This window comes from Leptonychotes weddellii, chromosome X, assembly GCF_054177405.1.
Source record: "Leptonychotes weddellii isolate Sample4059 chromosome X, ASM5417740v2, whole genome shotgun sequence".
NCBI classification, from domain to species: Eukaryota; Metazoa; Chordata; class Mammalia; order Carnivora; family Phocidae; genus Leptonychotes; species Leptonychotes weddellii.
The window spans coordinates 53960422-53978242 of record NC_138385.1 but is presented as its reverse complement, the minus strand read 5'-3'; the positions used below and the strand labels follow the sequence as shown (position 1 = coordinate 53978242).

The 17821-nt window shown below is 39.0% G+C and overlaps 1 long non-coding RNA gene across 2 annotated transcripts in view; it reads right to left on the bottom strand.

The window, feature by feature from the left end:
- Nucleotides 1-17553, bottom strand: part of LOC145717823 (uncharacterized) — a 26839-nt gene extending 9286 nt beyond the window's left edge. For both annotated transcript variants that reach the window (XR_014141271.1, XR_014141272.1), the window contains exon 1: nucleotides 16858-17553. This is a non-coding gene — a long non-coding RNA (uncharacterized LOC145717823). The remainder of the gene's footprint in view (nucleotides 1-16857) is intronic.
- Between the last annotated feature and the right edge of the window lie 268 nt (nucleotides 17554-17821).

Sequence of the window (17821 nt, the reverse complement as noted above, 5' to 3'; positions counted from 1 at the left end):
AAACAAGAAAAAAAATAAAATCCATTTTGTGCTAGAAAGATGCATATGTCAAATTGAAGAGATAGACTCAGATCATTAGACTAGAAAATAATTTTATAGGTAATTTTAGAGTTCAACTCCACCAACTTTCAGTGAAGAGGCCTTTCAAAGAGTAAGTTCTCCTTTGCCATACAAAAAAGATGGACTGAGAAAACAAAAATTGACCCTGATACTGGATTATGGTAATAATTGCACAACTGTATAAATATAATTGAACTATACATAGACAATAGGTGAATTTTATGGCATGTAAAATTATACCTTAATAAAGCTATTTTTAACAAAAAAATGGGTTCCTTATACCATTGTTTCTCAGTTGATTTTGAAGATGAATAGTGTTTTCTCATAGAAAGAACAGTATACATGACGGCTAGGTTCACAGACTGGTCTTCAGAAGTTTCTTGGCAATAATGAAGCTAGATTATATATTAATAGTATTTTAGCACTGATTCTTATGGAGAAATGCACAGTGAGTTCCAATTAGGAAATCAAGATGCCAGTGGACACTTATATTCACATTTCCAGCTCTGGAAAAGACTTGTCTGCCCCATGGAGGCAGTGATGGGGTAAGTGATGCCTGTCCTCAACAATAATAAGTGAACGAACTCATGCCAGGTTTTCATCGATGGGAATACAAACTAAAACCCTACAGGGATTCTAAAAAACAATTTGGTGGGGCGCCTGGGTGGCTCAGTCGTTAAGCGTCTGCCTTCAGCTCAGGTCATGATCCCAGGGTCCTGGGTTCGAGCCCCACATCAGGCTCCCTGCTCAGTGGGAAGCCTGCTTCTCCCTCTCCCACTCCCCTGCTTGTGTTCCCTCTCTCACTGTCTCTCTCTCTGTCAAATAAATAAAATCTTTTAAAAACAAAAAAAAATTTGGCAATATTTATCAAAAGCCTGAAAATATGCATGCCCTTTTAACACAGAAATTCCACTTCTAAGAATATATCCAGAAAAGGGAAAAGTACAGACAACTGTATAAAATGTTTGGCTAAGATGCTGATCACAACATCGTTCATATGATTGAAAAACTGGAACCAACCTAAATATCAATATGGAATTGGTCAAATAAATTATCATACATCTATTAAAAACACATAGTTGTATACTTAATGACACCAAAAGACATCCATGATGAGTTAAGTAAAAAAAATAGAGGCTACAAAGGCTAACTGTAGACTGTAGTCCTACTTTTGTAAAAATATTTTACACATTATTATACAGAAGATATATGTGAGAGAAAAATACTTTTGGAAGAATTTGGTTTTTTAAGATATTTATTTATTTATTTATTTATTTGAGAGAGAGAGAGAGGGAGGGAGGGAGGGAGAGAACATGAGCAGGGGGGAGGGGCAGAGGGAGGAGAAGCAGACTCCCTGCTGAACAGGGAGCCTGATACGGGGCTCAATCCCAGAACCCTGGGATCATGACCTGAGCCAAAGGGAGATGCTTAACCGACTGAGCCACCCAGGTGCCCCACTTTTGGAAGAATTTATATCATAATCTTAACAATGGCTAATACCTGGATGATGGAATTAGGGTAATTTTTACTTTCTTCATTCATTTAGTCAGCAAATATTTATTAAATTCCTACTATGTTTCAAGTACTATTCCAGATGCTGGTGATACAGCAATGAAGAACACAGACACAGTGCACACTCTCATGGGGCTTACATTCTCATGAGGGAGATGGACAGTAAGCCAACAAAGTAATAGATAAAATCAAGTAGCGATAAATGTTATAAAGAAAAAACAAAACCCAGGAAGGAGAGATATCTAAATATTGCCTAGATTTGTTTTTGCATTAACCCATTTACTAATTTTCTAATAAGAAAAAAAAGTATTTTTATTTTAGAAAAAGTCAATGTATTTCAAGGATACCTTTGGAGGATCCATACATTGATAAGGGACTGGACCAAGACATATTTAAGACCTCTGAATGACTAAAATTTAAAGGGTAGATTTCAGTTATCTGGAAAATTCACTTCTGTGAAATCCCTCATTCCTCACTGATGCTTAGTAAAAGGTACTATAGATCACAAAAGACCCTGGACTGCACTGGAGGCTCAATTTCATGGGATCCCCAGAGGCTCACTTAAAACTTCTCTACTCAACATAGATGAGCCTATTAAACCCCATTAAACCCTATTAAACCCCTGGTTTCAAGTCCAAAACTGTAGATCTATAACTCTAGAGACATTTGTTGAGATCACTTTATGGAGATGGAAAAAAAAGCCCTATTACTTTCTACAAATGTATATAGTGAGCCAAGGCTTTCCTTGGTTCTCTGAGACCATGAAGTTTTTTGTTTTTGTTTTGTTTTGTTTAAAAGAGTTTATTTATTTGTTTGAGAGAGAGAGAGCAAGAGCACATGAGCAGGGGTTGAGCAGAGGGAGAAGGAGAAGCAGACTCCCCGTTGAGCAGGGAGCCTGACACGGTCTTGATCCCAGGATCCCGAGATCATGACCTGAACTGAAGGCAGACACATAATCGACTGAGCCACCAAGTGCTCCTAGACCATGAAATTTTTTAAGGCAAATAGTCTGGAATAAAGGCAAAAGGGATCTAGAGTTGAAACCACAGAGACACGAGCAGAATATTCTAGAAGTCCAAAGGAATAAATTTCTAAGTGCAGCCTCCACTGGTAAGTGAAAATATGTATGATGTGTTTGAAATTACAAACACCTTTAGATATTACAGATCCTCCTATCAGGAGGAAAAAAAAAAAGTATGGGAATTGATGATGGCTATTTTACTGACCTATCTCTTCCCTGAGCTAATCTCCCTCTTAACTAACAAACTGCATTCAGAAAACTGTGCAGCAGAGTTACAGGTATAGCTAATGACACCAGAAGACAAGTACACACAGAGATGAGATCTGTAACTTTGGCTTCATTAATACTATTAAATCAGCCAAACCCAAAAGATATCAGGTAGATTTATACCACCAACCCCATGTACACTAACATTTGACTTGTATTGGAGGAAATTGTAATATTCAGTATATGTGGTATATCTTAGTGACTCATCTTGCTGATTATGCAAAAGTATCTTCCCTATCAGGTAAGAATATAATCAATCTTTCCAAGACTTAGAAAAAAAGCAGTTAAAATACTGGCAGAAAAACTATTTTGTCTTAATTCTTAGAGATGAAATATTTGTATGCTATGACTAAAACCTAAAAATAACTTAATATATGTATCTATTTTTCAGAATACTTTGACTACTTCTAACATCTATATTTTTCATAAATTTTCTTTTTATCAAACCAAGATCCAATTTTCAGCATGAAGTAAGCAGACACTCTGTAAATACAGTCCAGATCTATATCCCCACCCACACCCTCAATTCCTTTAATGTCCTGTTTTATGCACTTCGGTTACGAAGGTGAAAATCTGATAACATCCTCTCCTGTTCAAAGTTCAATCACCATCAGAACAGATAAGGATTGGGGTGCCTGGGTGGCTCTGTAGGTTAAGCGTTTGCCTTTGGCTCGGGTCATGATCCCGGGGTCCTGGGGTTGGGCTCCCTGCTTAGCTGGGGGCCTGCTTCTCCCTCTCCCTTTGCCTGCCACTCCCCCTGCTTGTGCTCTGTCAAATAAATACATAAAATCTTTTTAAAAATTACAAAAAAAAGAACAGATAAGGATGAAAAATGTACTAGGAATGTATGGGGAATTCAGTTTTTAAAAAGGGAATAGCAATTCCAAATTGTCAAAACCAACTGTTAAGCCAAGTATTCTTTATATAGATGAATGAGAATGAATTCAGAGAAGGCCTACATCATTCCATATCCTTTAGAGTTTTTAACTGGGAAGTTTCAAGTGCTTGTTTTTTTGTTTGTTAAGTAGGCTCCACGCCCAACATTGGGCTTGAACTCATGAACCTGAGCCAGCCAGGTACCCCTCAAGTGCTTTGTTATCACAAGCAGCAGAAGCCCTAATACTGATGGCTAATCAAATCCACTGAATTAGTTATATCAAATCCACTGAATTGCTGGGAAAAAAGATTAATTTGAATTCAATGCACATTTGTTGAACAGAAATAAAGACAGCCAACATTTACTATTTTTGGAATTTAAGATACAAATTCATTATGATTTGCAGGAAGTTTTTTGTTTTTTGTTTTTTTTTCAGAATTCATTCCTCCGTTCTGGGGTTCTGTGCTCTCTTAGAAAGCACTAGGATAGGGGCGCCTGGGTGGCTCAGTTGGTTAAGCGGCTGCCTTCAGCTCAGGTCATGATCCCAGGGTCCTGGGATCGAGCCCTGCATCGGGCTCCCCGCTCGGCGGGGAGCCTGCTTCTCCCTCTCCCTCTGCCTGCCTCTCTGCCTACTTGTTCTCTCTATCTTTCTGTCAAATAAATAAATAAAATCTTTAAAAAAAAAAAAAAAAAGAAAGCACTAGGATGAACTTTGTCATCTTACAAAACTAAGGCTCAAAAATAGGCTGAGATCCTTAGAAAGTTGGTTTTGGTAGAGTAAAAAACATGCTTTACCTACAAGGGAGCTTCCCCCTCCCCAATTTCAGACATGCAATTTTCACAAAGAGGATGCTTCCCTTCAGTTAGTTTGCTTTAAAGTGGGTTCAATTTTTTAATTCCGAAAAAGCTGTAGGAAGTCAAGCTATAACTAAATTCTAATTTTCAGCTTAGTATATTCTCTTGGGTCTTTGAAACAAATTATCAAAGTGCCTCTTCTCCTGCCTTACCTGACTTTTTTTCTACTTTTAATGAAGTGTTCATGTACACACACGCACACACACACACACACACACACCAGAAATAAGTGAGATACAGACTAAACTTACTAACATCTTTCAGTTAAAAGCAATACCTCCTTTTGAAAAAGTCATGGCTATGAATGTAGGAAATTAAAGTTGGACATAGCACAGAGAAAGGTAAACAGATCAAATTAGGGAAAGTTTAAGTATCTATTTTCAAAGATGATACTGCCATACTTTGGTGTAAAACAAATTATACCTGGCCAGATACTTGCAAATCAGTCTCTTCAACATGCATGCACAATAATGAGTTTGATGGAAATGGATGGATTAACCTGAAAAGCTTCATATCATAATTTAAACCAAGTTCATAAAAAGTGGGTAGAGCAAGAACAATATAAAAAGACAAAAGGAAATAAAATGCCAGTGGAATAGAGAGAGGAAAAATTGTGTGTGGGAGCAGGAAAGCAGGTTTGCCCAGTCAGAACTGAGAGTGCAGGTGGGAATAGAATATCACAAAAGAAACAACAATAACATATCCTTACATTCACACAGCACATTTCTGTTTACAAAGGAGTGCTTCATAAATTATTTCATTAGAGACAGCAACTATATTCATTAAGCAGTTCGTTAATTTGGTATACATTAAAGAGAACATCATTGGCACCAGACAGACTTGGATTAGAATCCAAATTCTGCCCCTTAGCCCTCTCCCTCTGAGTGCTGCTTCTCTTCCTTCTCCTCTTCCTCTTCCTCTTCCTCCCAGATTTATTGGGGCGCCTGGGTGGCTCAGTTGGTTGAGCGGCTGCCTTCAGCTCGGTTTGTGATCCCGGAGTCCTGGGATCAAGCCCCACGTCGGGCTCCCTGCTCAGCGGGGAGCCTGCTTCTCCCTCTCCCTCTGCCTGCTCTCCCCCTACTTGTGCTCTCTGTCAAAATAAATAAAATCTTTAAAAAAAACAAATTCTGCCCCTTAGTAGCTGTGTGACTTTCAGCAAACTGATCTCTCTGATGCGCAGTTTACTAATATTGCCAAGTTCCTAGTATCTTCTAGATTCTGTGCTAGGCCTGACTGGGGATACAAAGGTGAATGAATATGACATAGGCTCTGCCTTCAAGGAGTTCAGCAATGCATGTTATACTGGTGATCTAAAGGATGAAGGAAGGCAGTTCAGTGAAGACTTCACAGAAGAGATGCTTTGTGTCTTTTTTTCCTTTAATATATAAGGAATAAACATCTACTGGAGAAAAATAGAAAACATAGATAAGCAAATAAAATAATAAGCAACAAATCAGGGACACCTGGGTGGCTCAGTTGGTTGAGCATCTGCCTTCCGCTCAGGTCATGATCCCGGAGTCCCAGGATTGAGCCCCACATCACATTGGGCTCCCTGCTCAGTGAGGAGTCTGCTTCTCCCTCTGCCCCTCACCCCTCTCATGCTCACTCTCTTTCTCTCTCTCTCACTCTCTCTCTCTCTCAAATAAATAAATATTTAAAAAAAATTTTTAAAAACAACACATCAGTCCATTACCAAGAGATAACTAAATGAATATTTTGAGGTAGGGGTGTGTGTGTGTGTGTAAGTTTAGGAGATTATTTTATGCGTGTATATGTATAAACACACACATTTTTTAAAGATTTTATTTATCTGAAAGCGAGAGACACAGCGAGAGAGGGAACACAAGCAGCGGGAGTGGGAGAGGGAGAAGCAGGCTTCCCGCTGAGCAGGGAACCCAATGTGGGGCTTGATCCCAGGACCCCGGGATCATGACCCTAGCCGAAGGCAGACACCTAACAACTGAGCCACCCAGGTGCCCCTAAACACACACATTTTTAATAAAAATTATGTACTATGTTTTATGACATGCTTCTTTTCATTCAACACTTATAATGAAAATTTTTGTCAGTAAATAATAATATATAATAATACCTAATATTTTTTAGTATTTTAATCTTCACAACTTAATGGAATAGGTACTAATTTTTAATCTCCATTTTACAGATGATGAAATTGAGACAGAGAAAGGTTAAGGAATGTCCCAAGGTCACACAGCTAGTAAGTGACACAATTGAAATCTGAGCCCAGTAAGTCTGATCCAGAGTCTGTGCTTTTATTTTTGAGGGGGGGGGGAAGAAGCAGAGGGAGAGGGACAGGGACAAGCAGACCCCCACTGAGCGAGGAGCGGAGGAGCCCGAGGAGCCTGAAGTGGGGCTGGATCTCACAACCCCTGAGAACACGACCTGAGCTGGAACCAAGAGACTGATGCTTAACCCACTGTGCCACCCTGGTGCCCCTACCATAATTTTTTAAAGGGTATAGCCCAGAAGGGAAATGATTAGGGACTAAATGGAGATAGAGAGGAGGGAGAAATTCTGAGAAATATCAAGAACTAGACAAGAGGGGTGCCTGGCTGGCTCAGTTAGTACAGCATGTGACTCTTGACCTCAGGATTGTAAATTCAATCCCACGTTGAGTGTAGAGCTTACTTAAAAAAAAAAAAAAAAAAAAAACTAGACAACAGACTTGGTGACTGACTGAATGTGGGGTGAGGAAAAAAATAACTCTTGGGTTTCTAGGTAGAGAGGAGTGACATTATTAGTTTCCTTTTATAGATAAAGAAACAAAGGCCCAGAAACACAAAATAATTTGTCCAAAGTACAGTTTGTTAATAGCAGAACTGGAACTTAAATTCTAGATTCCTGTCTCAAAGTCAGTACTCTTTCCACTACACGACAACACATCAAGAAAGAATATTATCCTACATTTGCATAGCTCTCTATAATTTATAAAGTGCTTTCACATATACTATTTCACTTGATACTCTTAACAACCTATGAATTAGGGCAGGTATCATCATCATTTTACCGATGAGTACACTTAAATAGAGTAAGAAAACTGATAGAACTCCTTAAAATCCTCAAAGATCTAAATTTCATCTGTTGTAATACAAAAGAGCCTTAAGTGGGAAGTGAGATTCAAGTGATGAACTTGGGACTACCATGGCTGCTGAATGGTGTAGGTACTGAGAAGAGAAAGGGGCTAGAAAGAGAAGTGGTTTGGGTAGGTTTCAGGATGGCCATATTGTATAACTGCACATCATAACATTTATAGACTTATATATATAATTATAATATTTATAGACTAACAATGTGACTGCTGCCCTCTGGAGTTGTGTAAGACAACAGCCCTAGATGAAATAAAGTAGAAGTCTCCAACCTGCAGATCAGGATCTACTGGCAGGTCCAGAAACCTTGCTTCATGGAGCTCCAAGATGGTTTCCCATAATGTTTTCTCCACTCTGCTATATCCCCTTTCTGCCACACATCCCAGCTATCCCAGCTAACATTCCCAGAGTGAAAGCGAGAACAGTACAGCCAGCAACTACTTCTCAGGAACTACAATGACTGTATCTGCCCTGATCTCAAGACTCAGATTAAAAGAAGGTCCTCCAGGGGCACCTGGCTGGCTCAGTCGGTAGAGCACATGACTCTTGATCTCAAGGTTGTGAGTTCAAGCCCCACGTTGGGCGTGGAGCCTACTTTAAAAAAAAAAAGCAAGCAAAAGAAGGTCCTCCATATGATTAGGTTGGAGATCACCCTAATAAAGGATTGGGATGAGACAAAAATGGTCTTGTGTGATCATTTCTACTTATCTAGTGGAAAAAAAATTCTAGAAAGTGCCAGAATAATACTGTTAAACCTTCTTAGAACATGATCGTACTTACATTAAATCCAAAGGTAACAAGAAACAAAAGGCAGGTCATAACAGGTATTCATTTGGCAATCCACTCATGCCTTGAGAGAATACTAACACAGATTATAAACAAAACTCACTATATAAGCTTTTGACCAAGTTGTGATTAGGTAAATAAAATACAAAACTAGGACACAATGGTATAGTCAGATGCTTCAAATATAGAAGATAACCTGAAACTGACCAGATGCTTCAAATGTAGAACAAAACCTAAAATGACCACTGGAAGTCTTCAAGTGGCCGAGTCAAATAACTGCAGTTAAGTTTCTTTTCCTCATATTTGAACAAAGGAAACACACTATTCATAAAAAAACAACTGAAAACAAAGGCTAGGCAAATGTACTCTATTTTGCTTGAAGATATTTCTGATGGCATTCTACCAACCATCACAGAATGCATTTCTTTCTCTTTCCTTGCCTAACCTCCTTCTACTTCTGACTTCTTGGACTTCCCACTGGCACTTCATGTACACATTGCTCTCTAGTGCTACTTGGTGCTACTAGGGTTACTGATCCCAGCTGCTCTGTGTAAATATCATTTTATTGCTTACATAGTTGTGTCACTAAGAAAACTTAATACAAAATTCTAAACTCGGGGGGCACCTGAGTGACTCAGTCAGTTAAGCGTCGGACTCTTGATTTTGGCTCAGGTCATGATCTCAGGGTCATGAGACTGAGTCCCGCATGCGAGCCTGCTTAAGATTCTTTCTCTCTCCCTCTCCCTCTGCCCTGTCCCTCACGTGCGAGCTCTCTCTCTCTCATTCTCTCAAGAAGAAAAAATTCTAAACTCAGGGAACAAATTAGAATGAAAATGGGATCAAATCGAGGCCTATGACTCCAAAGCCCATGCATGCTCTCTCCAAAACACGGTATCCAAGGAATTTACCATATATTAAACAGCTGCTCAAAACATTCAAAAGATGGCTGTATCAGAAAAACCCAGTCTTCCTTTTCATGTTTCTCCTTAACTCTCATACTACTACCACACTCACAACACTTCTGGCACCAGATATGTGGCAGTTTTCCCCTACCAAGCAATTCTCTGTGACACCAGCTAGATGTCTTACAATTTAACTCAATTCTGAGTTACTCTACCTGGAGATGGGGTCAGATCCTACAGGTCAAGGGCTTAATCCCACACCACTTTCCACAGACTGAAATAGCTACTCAAAGCATTCAAAAGATGGCCCTCATCTATCCCTTTCAATATTCTTCCCCAACATAAAATCTTTACTACAATCAGGCAAGTACCCTCACTGCCATATAGTCTATGCTTGCCATTTCTTTCTATGATTTTGTTTAGACTCATCCTCTCACCTGGAATGCTCTCTTCCACATATTTAAATCCTGTCACCTCACTCATCTGTAAAGTCCAGAAAAGCAGGACCATATCTGTTATATACACAATCATATCCCCAGTACCTTGCAAATGGTAGCTACTCAAATAATTGCTGAGTTAGTAAATGAACCCACCTCCTCCATGAAAAACATGTCAAATACTCATACCCACTTTCTTTCTGAATTCTGAATACCCTTGGAATCAGCATCATAGCTGAGTACCTAATTTCTCTGCAATTGTTTGGTATTAGATTTATTTCTCTGGTTAGACATTGCAGCATATGCCTTATGCTTCTTTGCATATCTTACAGAACCCACATAAACACTAGATATACAACAAGCACACAATAAACATGTATTCATTGGCATGCTGATGTAATTTATAAAAACCTGACTTACATACAACTTTGTACGAATGCAGCTATTTTGCAGAGTAGGTCAGACCTACATAAAGCCTTTCCCTCTGCCTATATTTTATATTTCAGAAATCATTCAAAAGTATGTTTCAGTATTTGGCAATTAGAGAAATAATCGAGAAATGCTCAATGGCCCAGAGTCTGCAGCTCACTAATTATACAAGCAGACTGAGTTTTCTCAGTGCTGAAGCAGAAAGAGTAGGTACATTAGGGTGATCTGACTTGCTAGCTGTCAAAATGAGTTTTGAGATGGGATGTTAGCATACTGTAGGTGTAATGTAGGCTACTGTGCCCTCCCAATCTGAGTTTTCCATTTTCTGTGCTGTAATTTGGAAACCAAATATTGCTTGCAGGTACTGAGTGATTAGTATATTCCTCCTACAGCCCACCCGATTTATAGTACTGCAAAACTATAATTTATAATTTTATTATATGGGTTGCTAACATTACTTTTACAGTAAATAATTTTTAAAAGAATAATGGTAACTAAATTTTATTGTGTGTTCACTATCTGCCAGGCACTGCTCTTAGGGCTTCATCACATGTATTAACTCATTGATAACCCTCTAAGGTAGGTACTGTTAAGTCGTTTTGTATTTACCTAATGTCTGAAATATATGTATTGAATAAACATTTTTTCTTTTTTTGAATAAACATTCTTTCTTTTACAAAAAAAGATAGAAATACACAGATCATTTCTTTTCTCTTCCTGGGAGACTTAGAAAATACAAACAAAATAAGACTAACACCATTTTAAACATTAGGTCTTTTAGCATATCTTTAAATAATGTAATCAGCTAAAAACAAAACTATGAGTCCTTACTTATGAATTTAGTTTGAATGTACCAAGGAAATTTTGAGCTACCAATACTTTAATTTTTTAATCATCAAATCTATTTGCCCATTCATACTTTCAAAGAAGATTAATGAGTATTTTCCCCTTTAGGACAAACGAGGAACTTAATTCCAATAGAGCTAATTTTGCTCAAATGCCTATGTACTTTAAAAAAAATACAGTTCCTTTAAGTAAGGTAACACAGATTCTAAAACCAGACTGACTGGCTTTAAATCTCAGCTTAGGGGCGCCTGGGTGGCTCAGTTGGTTAAGCGACTGCCTTCGGCTCAGGTCATGATCCTGGAGTCCCGGGATCGAGTCCCACATCGGGCTCCCTGCTCAGCGGGGGGTCTGCTTCTCCCTCTGACCCTCTTCCCTCTCGTGCTCTCTGTCTCTCATTCTCTCTCTCAAATAAATAAATAAAATCTTTAAAAAAAATAAATAAATAAATAAATAAATAAATCTCAGCTTAGCCACTTGCTAGGTCTAGAAATAAAATTTGGCCCTATGAAAGAATATGTCAACTCCTACCAAAGTGCAAACTATAGACAAAGTACCAGATTTATTTTTTCATACCAGAGGAAGGATCAGTTCTAGTCTCCTTCATTTACATGCACCCAAAAAAAAGAAAAAAAGATTCAAGATCCCATGACTTAACACTTCCCCTAAAGTTAAGAAACAGGCAATTGTGGGTTATTTTTGTAATAAACACCGTGGACACACTCTTATGCAATCCTAATCATACCCTAAATTCAAGGTCAAATAATATACTGCACTAAATAAATTATTCTTTTTTCCATCATCATACAATGAATTTAAGGCTACTAAAATTCATCCTACTAGCACCTAGCTAGAAACAGAGGAGCCAGATAAAACACTTTGATTTAGATGGACAATACTTGGAGACAATTTGATTGCTAATACATAAAAACCCACTTACACGTGTGATTAGAAATTAATACCAAGGGTGCCTGGGTGGCTCAGTTAAGCGTCTGCCTTCGGCTCAGGTCATGATCCCAGGGTCCTAGGATGATTCCCAAGTCAGGCTCCCTGCTTCACAGGGAGTCCACTTCTCCCTCTGACCATCCTCCCATTTGTTCTCTCAATCTCTCTAACAAATAAATAAAATTTCTTAAAAAAATTAATACCAAGATATTGTGGCTATAAGTCTGAACTAAAAACTGATATTTAGAAATAATGGAGAAATGGCATAGTAAAAGGAAGAGAAAAAGAATTTACTGGCCAAAACAAAACTGGTTGTATACAGATAATTTAATATTAATAGTAATGTTTTAATAATATATTTATTAATCAATACAATATACTTTATATTAATAGCCTTATTATTTTATTTTTTTCTATTTTTCCATTTTTCTGTTAGGTTGTTAATCTTTCTTTTTTTTTTTTGTAATAGGCTCCATGCTGGGCATGGAGCCCAACACAAGACTTGAACTCACAACCCTGAGATCAAGACCTGAGCTGAGATCAAGAGTTGGACGTTTAGGGGCACCTGGGTGGCTCTGTTGGTGAAGCGACTGACTTCGGCTCAGGTCATGATCCCAGGGTCCTGGGATCAAGCCCCACATCGGGCTCCCAGCTCCTTGGGGAGTAAAAAAAAAAAAAGAGTTGGACATTTAACCAAGTGAGCCACCCAGGCACCCCTTAATAGCATTATTACTGATTGATTTAATAACTCAATTAGAATTCTTAGAGCAAAAAATCTTATTATCACCAAAAAATAGATACCTTTTTTTCTTACCATTGTAAGTGCAAGGATCAACAAAAGAGGTAACACTTGGAACTCCTTTACAACCAAGCTCTTTGTAACCTTTTGTTAGCTCAAGGATCAGCTCTTAAATATCCTCATGACACTGGAATTCAGCTGCAATTTTATCCTAAACAGTCCTGCAAATTTTCTTCAAAGGGCTCTTCATTGTGGAATTCTTTCATTCTGTTCTTATATCTCTGATGACAGTTTTTCAGGTCTTCAGGTGAACACTCAAGAGAGCAAAAACCATCTTCTTCATAATTCCAGAAATATACAATGCCCTGCAAACTTGCAGGTCAGAGTAGAGGAGGGAAGTAATTCCAGTATTATTCCCTCCCAATCTCTGGCTGGGATATCAAATGCACAAGCAGGATCACCAGCAATTACAACAGCATAAAACAAAAAACATTTTTAAAACAAAACAAAATCAACTAAGATTAAATGGCCAAATTAAAATAATTTCCCTAAGATGTGAAATAATCCATTAATTTCAATTATTAAATTACAAAAATGTACTCCTGAATATAGGTCTGAAAAATTGAACTTCTGCACTAGAGAATTATAGAGTAGAAAGAGGTTTTAAAAAACATAGCTGTGTAATTCTAAATGTGGACAGAAAACATAAAACAAAGTGCAACTAACTGGCTCAAAATGGGGATATTTTATCCTCATTTCCTTCAAGGAAAGAAATATCTGTGAAAACTAGTGTAATCTACCAATATCCCACACATTTAATCCCACAAAGATAAGAAAATCACTTCAATTTTCTAACAGTGCTGGAGAAACTAGGAACATATTTATGAAACCAGAAACATCCTACCCTTTCACTTTAATGAAACACATTCTAAAAGTATTGTGGTAATTTTCTTGCCATACTACTTCAGCAAGTAAGTAAGCAAGTTATATCACATTAAATCAACCTGAAGACTGAGATTTATAAGTAAAAATCATGATCGCTGGGATGGTAAATTGAACCAAAATAGGCCTGTTGCCTGTCTCTCCCGCCCACCTCCCCCCTCCATCCACAATTTGATTTATGTCCTAAGAAAGATCACCGTTTAAAAACAAAACTCTGGGGCGCCTGGGTGGCTCAGTCGTTAAGCGTCTGCCTTCGGCTCAGGTCATGATCCCAGGATCCTGGGATCGAGTCCCACATCGGGCTCCCTGCTCCGTGGGAAGCCTGCTTCTCCCTCTCCCACTCCCCCTGCTTGTGTTCCTGCTCTCGCTATCTCTCTCTCTGTCAAATAAATAAATAAAAATCTTTAAAAAATAAATAAATAAATAAATAAAATAAAAACAAAACTCTGTAAAACCTTTAACAAAGATGAGTAGAGGGAATTTTAAGACAAAATTCCCAAATATTCTCACCTGTTCCAGGGCCTGTATCACCTCAGACAAATCTTTCCTCACAATTTAATTTCCCAACTGGCAAATAAACATTATTTTCACTCACTGGGATGTGTCAAAAGTCTTGATTAAAGTTTGTCAAGTATTTTTAAATATATAGATAAAAGAAACTATAATGAGGAATGTGTTGCCTTAAAGTCCTCACAGAAGTAAAGATTGTAGTGTGTTAGTTGGGGTTATTTTTGCTCATCACTCCCTCCCATTTTCAAATAAATTCTACTACCTCTCCATGCATTTTTCAAAGAAAAACAACCTTCTGCATTAGAGATCAGAGATGTTAACCTATTCTTTGGAGGGATTAGTGTTTAATCTAACCCTACCTAGAGGCCAAGAATCAAGATTTTTCTAAGACTAAGATTGGAAAAGAATAGTTTCTATCAGGTTAAGACGACTAGTAGAGAAATCAATTTGGAGGAGAAAAGGAAATGCAGAAATTCCTTGAGGAAATTCTGTAACAGCTTCTGGCTTCAGACAATGATGTTATTCATTCCCAGCAATTTAAAAATTGATTCCAAATTACATTTAAGTTATAATAATCAATCAGAATTCAAATATAGCAAGATTTAAAAGGAAAAAAATAGGGGCAACTGGGTGGCTCAGTCGTTAAGCGTCTGCCTTTGGCTCAGGTCATGATCCAGGGTCCTGTGATGGAGCCCCACATCGGGCTCCCTGCTCAGCGGGAGGCCTGCTTCTCCCTCTCCCACTCCCCCTGCTTGTGTGTGTTCCCTCTCTCACTGTCTCTCTGTCAAATAAATAAATAAAATCTTTAAAAAAATAAAAGGAAAAAAGAGAGACAAATGAAGAAACAGACTCTTAATTATAGAGAACTGATCCTAACCAGAGGGGAGGAGGTGAGGGGATGGGGTAAATAGACAAGGGGGATTAAGGAGTGCACTTGTCTTGATGATGTATGGAAGTGCTGGATCACTATATTGTACACCTGAAACTAATATACTACTGTATGTTAACTAACTGGAATTAAAATAAAAGCTTAAATTAAAAAATATATAGCAAGCTTTATTTTTTCTCTTTTAAATTTGAGTTTACATCAGAATTAAATCTCATACATTAACACTGTTGTTGTCATCTCATGTATTTTTTCTATATATAAACTTTTTTGTCGGCTGGAGGGTAGCTGGATATGGTTGTAAGCTTACCAGTTTTATATTCTGTATTTTTTTTCCTTTAATAGTAATATCTTAGAGGCTGTGGCTGTGTTAGAAATAGGGATGTTGATGTACAGTGTGTTGTTGCTTGTCCTGCATCTTTCCAGGCCCCCAAGCCTTTGCTCATATTTTTTCCTCTATGTGGGCTGCCCTCCCCTACCTCCATTCCTGCAAAGTTAAATCCTATCCATTTTCAAGGCCCACCTCAAATGCTCCCTTCCCTGAACTCTGATAACACTTTCTCTAATATATAATGTTACTGAGATTGAAAGGGTGTGTATCTGTCTTTCCTACGACATTGTGAGACCCTCTAGTCAAAAAACACCCTCTCATATCATGAATGTAGACACAAGAAAGTTTTAAAAATAAAATCTCAGTTCAAAATACCCTTTAAAAAGGATGAGAGGGGCACCTGGGTGGCTCACTCGGTTAAGCGGTGGACTCTTGATTTCGGCTCAGGTCAGGATCTCAGGGTCGCAAATGGAGCCCCACCTCCGGCTGGCTCTGCACCCAGCACGGAATCTGCTTGTCCCTCTCCCTTTACTCCTCTCCCTGCTTGCACGTTTGCTCAATCTCCCTCTCTCTCAAATAAATAAATTAAATCTTTTTAAAAATTAATAAATAAAAAGGATGAGATAAGCAGTCTATTCAATTAGTGGGGCTGCTAGAACCCACTGTCTTCATAAGTGAACTCAACTAACTTGATTGCAAACTCATTTGAGGCCAGGGACTCTGTCCTGTTTCTTGTGTATATCCCCTACCACCCCCACACCTCAGTATCACCCTATTCAATGTCCTGCACACATTAAGATTCAATACAAAACCATATTACTGCAGATGAACAGACTATAAAACAAAAATCAGATGCTAAAAATACGAACTTGTGAAATGAAAGAGTCGTTGGTGCTTAGGAAAACCTCAACGTCTACAGCAAAGTGTCAGAGATACAGATACCACAGGGATAGAGAAAAACTTTACTGGGACTGGGGCAGAATGAACAAAATGAAATGGAGACAAGAGTGTTCTCTCAGTTTAGCTTATGCTCCAAGAGAAAGCAAGAAGAAAAAAAAAATTTTTTTTTACATCATTTCATTAATGGTCATCAGTCCATATGATTTCCAATACCGGGCACGGACCTTCTTGTACCTTCAACTAATTAGATAACATAGGCCATTGGATGATCAGGACACTTTCCCAGAAGGGTACAAGAAAAGTGACACGGGTCAGGCTCAATCTCCCCTCCATTATCCCCTGCTGGGAAGGTAAAACACAAGTGTGGTAAATACCAGAGTTGTGAAGAAGTGAGAGTTTGGAGACTGCCCCTGATTAAAATGACCCCGCTACACTCGGTAGTAGAGGCTGACAGTGCAGAACACATCTCCGGTAGAAGGGGACAACAGGAAGCCTATATAGGACTTACCTGGTTTTTCTTTCCTACGGTTAAACCTCACGAGCTACGCAGCCCGTGGCAGCGGCAAATCCACGCGCAGGTTCCAATCTCACACACACGGAGAAGACACAGGAGTGGTGGCGTGGGGGGGCGGCGGCGGCGTCGAGGACAGCGGCAGCGGCGGCGGCGGCGGCGGCGGCGGCGGCGGCGGCGGCGGCACTCCCACGGCTTCTCTTCCTCCACCCACCGCCGCCCGGGCCTGCGGCCTTTACCCGTCCTTTCCTCACTCCCCCCACTTCCGGGTGACGCCCAGGCCGGAAGCAGGGCCTGAGATGCAAAGAGAGGGACGCGTCACGTGAAGAGGGACGCGAGCCCCAGAGTTGAGCTTCTCCCGCCCCCTGCTGCCCCTGGGTTGACACGCACCCTCGGGTGGAAGTCTCTTGGGCGCATTAAGAGAACCGTCCTTCCTCCCATCACCAAAAACAAAACAAAATCCCACCAAAACCTGTGTCATCTGTAGTTTCCTAACCTCGAACCATGAAGTACCATAGACCTCTTTGTAAATCATCTGCATAGTTCAGCCTTCCCCAGCATGAAATTAACGTGGTTCTGTTACTGTGTAACCTAACTCCAGATGCAAATGCCAGAGCTATGAACTTGCACTCGTCCCTCCATTCAAAAATTATCTCAAAAAATTTTTTTATTCATGCTTTTGAATTCATAATCTTTGTGTGTTGGAGTTGGGGCGGGCATCTCACCTCACACTACCTTAATATCGCCAATCTAAAGCTTTGAACTACTTGACCATTTATCCATTCACTTGTCCATCATCTTAAAAACCTAGAGGATTTCAAGGATGCAAAGAATATTAGAGTATCTACCACCATGAGTTTAGAAAGAAATGAGATGCATAAAATGTATACGATGCAATAAATGATACAGAAAGCATTTGAGAAGTGTATTTTTAATCCTGTTTCCCCATTTTCACATTTAA